Source organism: Hibiscus syriacus, unplaced genomic scaffold (assembly GCF_006381635.1).
Source record: "Hibiscus syriacus cultivar Baekdansim isolate YM2019G1 unplaced genomic scaffold, ASM638163v2 tig00112399_pilon, whole genome shotgun sequence".
Classification (NCBI taxonomy): Eukaryota; Viridiplantae; Streptophyta; class Magnoliopsida; order Malvales; family Malvaceae; genus Hibiscus; species Hibiscus syriacus.
Genome location: NW_024063321.1, coordinates 240,618 through 252,096, shown reverse-complemented (window position 1 = coordinate 252,096; position 11,479 = coordinate 240,618). Strand labels below are relative to the sequence as shown.

Sequence of the window (11,479 nt, the reverse complement as noted above, 5' to 3'; positions counted from 1 at the left end):
GAGATTTTAGAAGAACGGCAACAAGAAGATTTGCCGCGTCTTCTGCCTCCTCCTCCTGTGGAGACGTCTTCGCCACACCATATCGAATCGAATTCGGATTCAAATTTCTCACTTAGGGGCCTTAGAGAGTCTACCCTTGAGGTTCGATAAACAATGGTTTTCGCTTAATTAATGAACTTATGTTGTAAAAATCTATTGGTCTGAATAAATTTATTTCGACATGTAGGCTGATGAATCAACAGAAGGTTCAGGATGGGCATTTGATGGAAGGGTAATTAAGTACGAGGTAGTAGGTGAATATGGTGATGTTGATAAGAGCATCGGAGAGAAACTTCACATTTAAAGGCAATGGGGTCGAGGAATTGAAGAAGGCGTTGAAGGAGGAGGCAAAGGTGGATGAGGAGTTTACCATTTGCTCGCGTAACTCTTTCAGCGTCAAGCTTTATGCATTCCCAGTGGATCTTCCTCCCAACAACTCCGCCATGCACGTTGTTGTTGTTCCTCAATCATCCAAAGGTTATCAATTCGTAATAATGGAAAATTAAATTGTGATTTTTTTCATAAACTAATCATCTTGTTTTGTGAAACTTTGGGAGTGGTTTAGTCTTACTGCAATTTTCACCTGACTGTGCCGCATTTGAATCAAAAGGACCTAAGACAGGCTACTAATGAATGCATAGGGACCAAGGACATTTCTTCCAACACATGGCAGATGTATAGTGAAATAAATTTTGTAAAGTTTAAAGCTGTAACCACTTTATTGTGATAATATTAAACATTTCTTAAATATTGCAACACAGTGAAAACTAAATCAAATGACATGTTTACTTAAATTGAATCCATTAACTAATTTTAGTAGTGAAAGAATATGTTATTTTATTTAGAAGTTTTAGACTCAAACAGTTGTATCTGTAGAATATATGTGTTGTCAACGATTAAGAATATTTGAATATACTACCTTATAATCATGATAAACTATTATAAAAATTAATAATCAAACTAATCCAAATTAAATGTGATTAATAAAACCTAATTAAATTAAATTGGAATTGCATTTTAAAAAAATCACATTGTAGACCTAGGGGTTTAAATGAATCGAGCTTGAATGAAAAAAGTTATATTTATGTTCGTTTGTTTATTTTTTAAAATATTCATGTTCAATTCATGTTCGTTTAAATTTTTAATATAGTGTTCACATTCATTTATTCATTTTTAAGGGTGTTCGTGATCATGCTCGTTCAACATTCAACGACGAACCCTCTCATTTTATCTTTTTACTTCAACCAAATAAAAACGGTAAAATTATACAATTGTTCCTTTAATTTTCTTACGCTATATATTTTGAACTTCAAAATTCACCTTATATTCAATTTAGTCCCTATCTTTACCGATATTTAAAATATAAAAAAGAAAAAAGAAAAGAAAAACGAATAAGCGAGCTTATAAACTAGTCTATAAATGAGTTTGTTTATAAACATAAATAAATCGAACACACCTTTCTTTGCATTCGTTCATCTAATAAGGCTCTGTTTGTTTGAGATATTTCATTTTCCGAAAAATACTTTTCCCTTCTCGGGTGTTTGGTTGGGAAAAATGAAGTACAGTCAAAGGAAATGGGATTATAGTCAATTGGAATATTGTGGTTCCAATTGTGTCCACAGATTTTCAGGAAATGTTGAATTTAAAACAACAATAAAAGTTCGCACAAAGCAGACAAAAAATTTCTAAGAAAACCAAGTGTTTGCGAAACTCAAAGAGACTACACGTGAGCTCGATATCGAGATAGAAACTCTAAAGGCAAATGCCGAGAAACATGAGCTCATGTTTCAGAGAGAGGTTATCATCATATGGTGATCACTTGCATTCCTCATGGTTTTAAAGTTTTCCACGAGATATAGTTTAATGTTCTCCATGATATGTAAATGTGTATTAGTTCATGTAAGTTTATATAGGGAATTTGTTATGAAAATAGTTTGAGTTTCTATTAATTAAATGCACCAGGAAGGAGTTTAATTACCACTTTAACATGTTTGTTGGATATTAAAATATTAATATGTTTTAAGTTTGTTTGTTATTATAAGTGTTATGTTTTGAGTTTGTTTGATTTTATGTTGAGTTTGTTTGATGTTATGTTTAGAGTTTGTTGATTATAGACATTATTTTTCAAATTATGTATATTTATATAAAATATCTCTATTTATAAAAGAATGAGTGACTTTAAATTTTAATTGACGTATTTATAAAGTTAAATATTAATGTATATACAAAATTTTATAAAAACAATTATAATAATGAAATTAACATAATAAAATTAAAAGATAAAAGTTTCATTAAAATCAAATTTCAAAAATATTTCAATAGAAATTACCAAACAACAGAAAATTAATTGCGCAATGTCTTTCGAACACCAAAAAATATTTTTCAAAATTCATTTTCCATAAGATATAATTCATTTTTTTTTCAAAAAATCAATTACAGTGAAACAAGCAGGCTCTAAATGAATATAAACAAAAATAACAAACATTATATGGACGATTTATGGATAATTCATCAAACACTCTGCTCAGTTACACTCCTATGTAGACCCAACCTCGGGAAACTACTTTAATTGTACACATATTCTATAATCAAGCCAATCTATATTACTTTTCATTAACAATCCTATTAATTAAATTGGACCGATTTATAACATAAAATAATATCAAGGCTGTAGTGAAAATTATGATGGACTGGAAGGATTCTATGTAAAGTTTCGCAAAAGTTTTGGTATCTTAAAATAATACACTGAAATTAAAATAAATTGAAAAAAAAACTAAAATATAAATATATATATATATATTATAATATATATATATATATATATATATATATATATATATATATATATTAAATATTATAAAAACAAAAAAAATATATAATACTTTGAAAACAAAATACATATCTAAAAAATATTTCTAAAAACAAGATATCACAAAATACAAGAAAAACTTAAGGGTAAACTATATGAATAATTACCTTTATTTTTGGTGTGATCAAATTTGATCACCGTTCGACACATAATGTGATTTTTTTTAATTTTTTAATTACCACATAATACGCTTATTAAGGTGTTAATGACATTTAATGATTGAGGGATTGAAATTGAACGAATCGATAATATAAGAGACCAAATGCATTAAATTTTTAAATCGGGATCAAATTCGATAATTCGAAAATAAAGGGACTATTCATCTAGTTTACCAACAAATTAAATATTGGTTACTTTTCCTAAAACGAAACCTAAGTCTTTTTTTTAAGTCTATTTAAACACAAAAACCGAAGTTATCGTCTGAGCCAACACTGTTCGGCGCTACTTCCAACCCTTTCGGCTCCCGCCGTCAAACAAGCCTCTCCGTTTTCCTCTCCTTCCTCCTCCTCCGGTCCCTGACCCAAGTCGCTTTGTCCGATTAATCAAAAAGGTAATTTTTGAAATCCTAAACTTAACTTCAAAGGTTGATTTCGACGTGAGATTTTGATTTACGTTTCGTTTTGTGTTATCGATCTCTGCTATATTTGATTTTCTGTTTTCGGTCCTTCTGCTTGATACTCTGTTCATCTTTTTTTCTTTCTTTCAGATATCCATCTTCTTTCTTGCTGCAAATATGTATGTGGCTGCTAAAAAATAGGGAGTGTGTTTGTGAATCATATGTTGAAGTCTGGGAATTTTCATTGTATTTTATCTTTATTTTACGCTTTTTTAATCTGCTTTTCTCTTGTTTTAACTTAAGACTTTGTTAAAAACAACAGCTTTTGAATTAACCCTTTTGTTGGATAAATGGTTGTCTAAAAGTTTTTATTAGCCTTTTCAGCCTTTGATTTATGTTGCTTTGAACTGTTATTACTCATTATCTTCCTTTTGTTCTTTTCTTCATGGGCTAGTAGGTATGGCTGTAAATATGTTCTTGTTCCTCAGACACAAGGCACTGTATTGTGTTGCAAATGTGGTATTTGATGGCCCAAATCCCGCAAACATGTGTGTGACATGTTGAGATCTGAAATTGACATTACAGAAGGTTTACGAAGCATGTCACTAATGTATTGCCCGGAGTGCATTAGCTACTTGCAGCCACCCAGAACTTGGCTAAAAGCTCAGCTGGAATCGAAAGAGCTATTGACATACTGTGTGAAGCGACTCGAGACTGATTTGAAAAAAGTTAGGCTAGTAAATGCTGAATTTATTTGGACCGAGCCTCATTCTAAGAGAATCAAGGTCAAGCTGAAAGTTCAGAAAGAGGTTCTTAATGGAGCAATTCTAGAGCAATCTTATGTTGTTGAGTATGTTTCTGCAAGATCACATGTGTGAATCTGTGTACTAGGTTTCAAGCCAACCCGGACCAGTGGGTGGCTTCTGTTCAGGTAAGACAGTGTGTTTCGCACCGGCGCACTTTCTTTTATCTGGAGCAGGTCATTCTGAAACATGATGCCGCTGCCCATGCCATTAAAATCATCAGATGGATCGGGTATCAACTTTTTTCTTTGGCAACAATAGTCAAGCCTTGAAATTGTTGAATTTTTGGGCAAAGTTGTTCCAACAGATAAGAGTACACTTTCCAAGGAACTAGTTTCCCGTGATAAAGAATAAAGCTACAACTATAAGCACACACATTCCATTGAAATAGCCCCAATCTGCCGTGAGGATTGATTTGTTTGCCTCCAAGAGTGGCTGTTAGTTTTTGGGGAATTTCAGTCCACTGGTATCTGCACAAAAGTGACGAACAACATTACTCTGCTGGATCCATTTACTTGAGGCAATCTTTCTTAGACAGGGACCAGTATTGGAGGTACCCTTTAAGTCTCTACTTAGTAGCAGCAGCTGGTGGAATATGGGAATTTCAGTCCACTGGTACTGCACAAAAGTGACGAACAACATTACTCTGCTGGATCCATTTACTTGAGGCAATCTTTCTTAGACAGGGACCAGTATTGGAGGTATCCCTTTAAGTCTCTACTTAGTAGCAGCAGCTGGTGGAAATGATGTCCAACGTGAAGTTGTTTCTCCGAATACAATGTCGCTGGCTGTAATATGTTCTAGCGATGTTGAAGTGGCTTGTGTTAATTACAGTAATTGTTTGCGTAAGAACCATCTGGGCCACATATTAAAGCCTGGAGATCGTGCTTTCGGTTATGACCTTTATGGTGCCAACACTAATGATGATGAACTAGACAAGTATCGAGACCTTGTAATTCCTGATGTGATATTGATAAAGAAGAGCTACGAAGAGAATCGCCGGAAGAAGCGTGGAAGCCTCGTCCTTGGAAGCTTAAGTCCCTGAACATGGAACTTGATGAATCCAGCCAGGGTAGACCCAATGAAGAGAAACTGAGCTCAGAGTATGAAGAATTTTGAGAGATCTGGAAGAGAACCCTGAACTAAGGTTCAACTTATCTTTGTACCGAGACAAAGATTACCAACCATCGGAAATGACATCCATGCTGATGATGATGATGTCCGTCTGTTCCCTTGGAAGAGTTGCTTGCTGATCTCGAGTTGAGTGATGAGGATGGTGAAGATGCATGAGGAATGATGATCATATTTGGATTTTTCCTATAATTTTTTTTATTTATTGTTCCTCCAGTCTTGCATAGGAAAGTAATTTGAGCTTTCTGTTTCGTGTTCTATGTTTCTTTGATTTTGTTGCTACCCGGGACTAATCCTGGGACCATTGGTTTGTAAGACTTCATATTGTTCTTATCGTAATCTATTTTTTTAAAGTTCTTTTCGCAGTTAACGAGGTTTGAACCTTGAAATGCCAATAACCACTAATATCATTAAGCTAATCATGGGTTGGATTGGAATTTGATTTAGTATTATAGGTAGCATTTGATGTTTGAGTCTTAGCTCGACTTGAGATGTCTTTGTTTTTTAAATATATTTTTATTCAATGTTCAGTAAATTTATCTTTTCCTTCCAGTTTTTAAGATTACGCTTCAATATATTTGTTAATATTTACTGTACAGGGTTATATATATTTTAATATTTCACATTGTTTTTGTATGACAATTAGTAAAAAATGCACGTCCCTAACAGTGAGAGAGAAACAATGATCCTTGGCTTATAGAACAAAGGGTATTCTCCTTATTTTTCCTTCATTAAACACATTTCATGCAAAACAACCTCAGCAAGGAATGATCAAAAAAGTTACCACATAGTTTTAACCACTATGCCACTCTATTTGTTTCTGAAATGAAACCACTGACATCAAAGAGTATATGGCAACATCCTCGGTAAATTCTTAAGCCTACCATACTCTTCACCAAAACGACCTTCTTATCATCATAACCTCTCAAGGCTTGAGTGCCAAAGCAAGTCCCACCTTGGGGCTCTTGTCAATAGACTTGGTATCCACCTCTCCCGAAATCGTAAACAGGGACTTAGGGCACCACTCGTGCTGGATGACTGCACTTGCCTTGCTACATTGTTCACCCGTGCTTCGATCGAGGTCAATGGGTCCAATGCATGTTGTTTCCCACAGTGATGATGTTCATTGGTAAGAAGCTATGGGTCACCTCAGCTCCAACAGTATTAGTCAGCGGATTCACGATATGATGGTAGGATGCGTTAACCAAGTATTAAGTTATATATAACTCGGAACTTCAGCTGGGGAAAGGTGCATAGAACATCAATACAACGCCAATGAAGTAATTAGATCCACGTTGGAGAAGCTCAATCCAGCATTGCATTTGGTGAAATTCCCAGTCTTCGTGTCGAAAAAATATCAGTACCGAGTGCAAGAACATTTGTCCCCAGCACACCTGAGAAGTTAACTACAGGGTTTGCAGTCAATCCAATGTTTGAGCTTATCCCACCGTACTCATGCAAATACTGGAGTTCAATCTGGTATACATAGAAAGGAAATAGACATGTCCAACAGCATCATGAAGCTGTATCCACGCTTAAAGGCAATTGTAACACGTTCTTGAGCTAAAACCCAAAACACAAGGAGTCTTGATGCTACAAATTGAAATTTTACAACAGAATCGCATACCTTGCCATACCTCTGATCATGCACACTGAAGCTAAAGATAGCCTTCAGTCCAGGTGCAGGTTCATCAACCGTTATGGTGGTAAATAGCTGATACACGAAGACTACTTTAGCACAACAATAAAGTTAAAAATAGCCTATAAAAGATAGCACACATACGAATCAATAGCAAAGGAATACAAGGGAAAGAAAGGAAGTATGACTCAACCAAAAAGATCCTTTAATTGAATAGCATTTCTACCAAAAAGATCAGATCCCCAAAAGTTACATCATGCTCCAGTGATATGATGTTCTAAACAATGATATCAAGCACATATTACCCTGGTTAAAGCACATGTTTCAAATTAAGGAGATAATCCGTGCATGGGAAAGGTAAAACCAATTGAATTGAATATTCCAATTAGGTTGTTTTCAAGGTCAGAACCCTTCTAATGCTTGTATCAGGGGACAATACTTGATTAGTAATTTTCTTAAAAGGAAAGAATTCGATATAGGACAAAGAATATATAATTGAGAAACGAGCATTATCTCACTCGCAAAATAGAAATTGTAACCAGGCAGACAAACTTATACATCAAATAAGCTACAAATCAACGAAAAGAACAGACCAAATACTTACATTGGAGTTAGTGTTCATTTTGATATCAGTTGTGGCATTCTTATTCTTCAGCTGGGCGTTAACATCAGCCAGAAAGAGTTTCACCTTTCTTCGTTGAGGTAATTGCCTAAAGATAAGAGGAAAAAACAAAGGCCAAAAGATTAATTCAAGTTCTTAAAGCAGATTGGCATATCGAGCATCTCCCATGATACATTGCAGTAAAAAGGATGAGATAACCAATGCTGAAATCTAACAACATAATAGCCAGAACGCACTAAATTACATATATGTTTATGTCTGAAGAAGATATCAGGTAATAGCCTAAGGTCGGCTGAAATCATTCATCTTTTGTTTGTAATTAACAAACTTTATAATAACACATGCATATAAAGCTCCACGAAATTTAAAAAGGGTAAACAAAAACAGAATTAGGTTCACAGAATGCATTTTTATCAAGCTGAAGAAACCCAGAAAGAAAGCTAAGAAAATCTCAACAATATCATAAAACGTGACAAAAAATAAAAAACTTGGGTTCCACAAAACACAAGCATCTAAAGTTAATACCTTAATTTAAAAAATCTCAGAAAATAAATACCAGAATATACCCCACAATAACGAAGCAAAAAAAAAAAAAAACAACAACAACAACTTACAACTCCAGTGGGAGAGGTAGTGGTCAGAGTGAACTTTGGTCAGTTTGATAATCCTTGTAAAGAAGATCTATGAAAATCCCAAAAAATTTAAGAAACATAAACATTACACTTTGAAGCTTCAAATAAGTACAAAAATGCGTAATTCCTGATAAAAGTAAATCGTATTTTATACCTCTGGCTTTCTTGCCGATTTCAGTGTAGAGACCCGGACCCTTGCCCATCTTATTTCTTTTGGAATTTAAAATCTCTAGAGGAAAAAAGACCCTCGGGGATGATTTCAGTGATAATGAATGAGGGAAAATGGATATAAAGCTTTCGCTGAGGATGATAAACAGAGGAATCCAAAACCCTGAATTCACCACTCACTCCGGGGATTGGGGTTTTGGGGTTAAATATTATTTTATTCATGGAACACTTTGAACCGTTGGATGCTAGAGGGGAGTCGGTTTCTCTTGACTTATCATTGACTCAATTGAAGGTATCTGCGTACTGCGTAGCCATCAAGAAACGATTTTTGTTTGCCCCTTGAAAAAAGGCCTTTTTACCGTAATATCAATATTAAAAAAATGTATTTTTAAAAATACTTAAATTACAAGTAATTAAAACGGCAAAATCCTTCAATGCATCGAAAAAAACCTTCAGATATTGCACTTGAGGAATTATTGTTGAAATGAGGTTATTTCTACAGTAATCAACAAGGTCGCTAGGTGGTCCAAACGACATGTGCAGGTCGCCATACAATCCATGCGACATTTAGGTCACCTGCAATCCACGAGACCAAGCCTGCTCCCTCATGCCGTTGGGTTTGATTTGGTAAATAATTTTTAAATAAATTTTATAATAAGTAAGATAATAAAAAGCTATTTTCCGTACGATATAAAGTATATATATATTTAAACACTAACACCACCTTTAACTTATTTCTTTCTCTATATAATTAATGATAAAGTAAAAGCCAATGTTTGCTACATTATTGCAGCCTTCAACATGATTTTTTAGAACGGGAGAAGAAATAATTGATGCATGGGAAAAAATTATTGTATTATTGCAGCAGGGTTTAGAGTTATATATTGGCGTTGGGTATGGGGTAAGAAGAAAGAAAGGAAAGGAAGAAGAAAGAAAGGAAAGGAAGAAGAAGAAAGGTGTCGCAACCATCTTTCGGTTGGGCCCCGGAATTGGGCTTCGACTTGAAAAATATAGATTGGAGTCGCCACCGATCATTATTTAAAACAAATGGGTTGATCGGATACCCTATTTCTTACCTGATCTGCGTCTTTCTAAAGATGTGTCGGGTTCGGGAGTCGATTACGGTCAAGGAAGGATTAGCACCCTTGAACCGTCCTTTCGGTACTACGTAATTTCCAGTTGTCTTTGATTAAGAAAATTGCAAGTTAAATTAAAAGGTAAAATTTGATCCGAATTACTTACCTTAATGAGTTTACGAAAATACCCTTAAATAAGATTTTAAAAGAAAATAATAATAATAAAAGAAAGTAACAAAACTAAAGAGTAACCAAGAAAAAAATGAACAAATAATAAAACATAAAATAATTGGATGAAAAAAAAGAAATTGAAAAAATAAATAAATGAAGATAAAATATATACAAAAAGAATAAAAAAGGTAAAGTGTTTTTTTAAAAAAAGAAAAATAATAATAAGAGCAAAGAAACTAAAAATATAATGAAATAAATAAATAGTATAAAAAAATAATAAAAATATATATATAAAATATAAAATTGTATGTATAATATAATAAAATACTAAATAGTAATAATAATAATAAATAAATGAAAAATAAATATACAATATTAACTAAAAAAATAGTAATCATAGAAATATAAAATAAAAAAAGTAAGATATATATATATAACGTTAGGAAAATATAGTAAAAAACATAGTAAATAAGTAAACATAGAAAAAAATAATAATAATATAATATATATATATATAATAATAAAATAATAATATAACGCAAAGAAAAATGAAAAATTATATAAATAAATAAAAATAATTAATATATACATATATACATATAATAATAAGGGTTAAATTAAAATAAAAAATAAATTAGGGGTCAAAATTAAAAATCGAAAAAAAATGACAAAACCGCGGATCCACACGATCCGTTTATAAAAATCCGAATAGTTTTTCAAAAACACAAGCCTCGGGGACTAGATCTACAAAAATAGATCTCGAAAACGCCCCCGTTCATCGGCCAAAAACACTTCTCTCAGTTTTCTTTCGAAATCAAAAACACAGCAAGGGTAAGGAAAAATAATATGCGAAGGTATGAACTTTACCTTTCAAAATATAAATGCTTCAAAAATGGCTACTAGTTGCTTGTAATTTTTTGCTTGGTATTTCGTATATCCTCCTCCGAATGTGTTACAATAGTGAGTTACAATGACTATTTATAATGCTTGTGAATCCTATCTTTAGGAGTTTAAAATAGTAGAACTCTATCCTATTTTTAGGAGTTTGAATCCTAGCAAAATTCTATCCTATTTTTAGGAGTTTGAATCCTAGTAGGACGAAAAGGTGTGTTGACAGCTGCCCCTCTTTGCCCATAGTCGTGTAACGGAGATAGGACAAAGATTAAAAGACACACTTTTCGTTTAGTGGAGTTGAAAATGTCTCTGATGTTTCAATAACTCCCCGCGAATTGAGTTACGGATGACTCCTCCATCGTGAAGTCGAGTTCATCTTGAAATGATATGAAATTGAAACCGTAGTTCGAAATTTGAATCAGCACGTGGCTTCCCGTTGCCCTTCAGTGTTCTTCTCGGTTTAAAGAACTTGGATCGGAATCGAACTCAAAAATCTTCATTGACAGATAGCTTTTTCTTGACTTAAGCTATGCTGCTTGAAAATGGTTGCTTGTCACTCAGGCACGGCTAACCCAGGTCCTCTTCTCGACTTGAAAACCTCGACTGTAACCGGAAAGTAGTGCGATTGATGTGTCATTGAGCTGAATAGAATCGAACTCAACAATTTTGATGGCAGATAACCCTTCTAGCCTTGATTTATGCTGTAAATGATGTGCCTTGGAGCTGAGCGTAGTCGAACTCGAAGGTATTTGTTGACAGATAATCCTTCTTTGAGTTGGATATCCCTCGTCGTGAAGTTGAATCCAATCTAAAGATGGATGATGCTTGTGTGCACGATTCCCTTCATCGTGAAGTTGAAACCGCGGGTGGCCTCTTCGT

General features: G+C 33.6%; 2 pseudogenes; one reads left to right on the top strand and one right to left on the bottom strand.

Annotated features, from left to right (window-relative positions):
• Positions 1 to 299: 299 nt before the first annotated feature.
• Positions 300 to 5,749, top strand: LOC120179047 (annotated as a pseudogene).
• Positions 5,750 to 6,275: 526 nt separating this feature from the next.
• Positions 6,276 to 8,618, bottom strand: LOC120179024 (annotated as a pseudogene).
• Between the last annotated feature and the right edge of the window lie 2,861 nt (positions 8,619 to 11,479).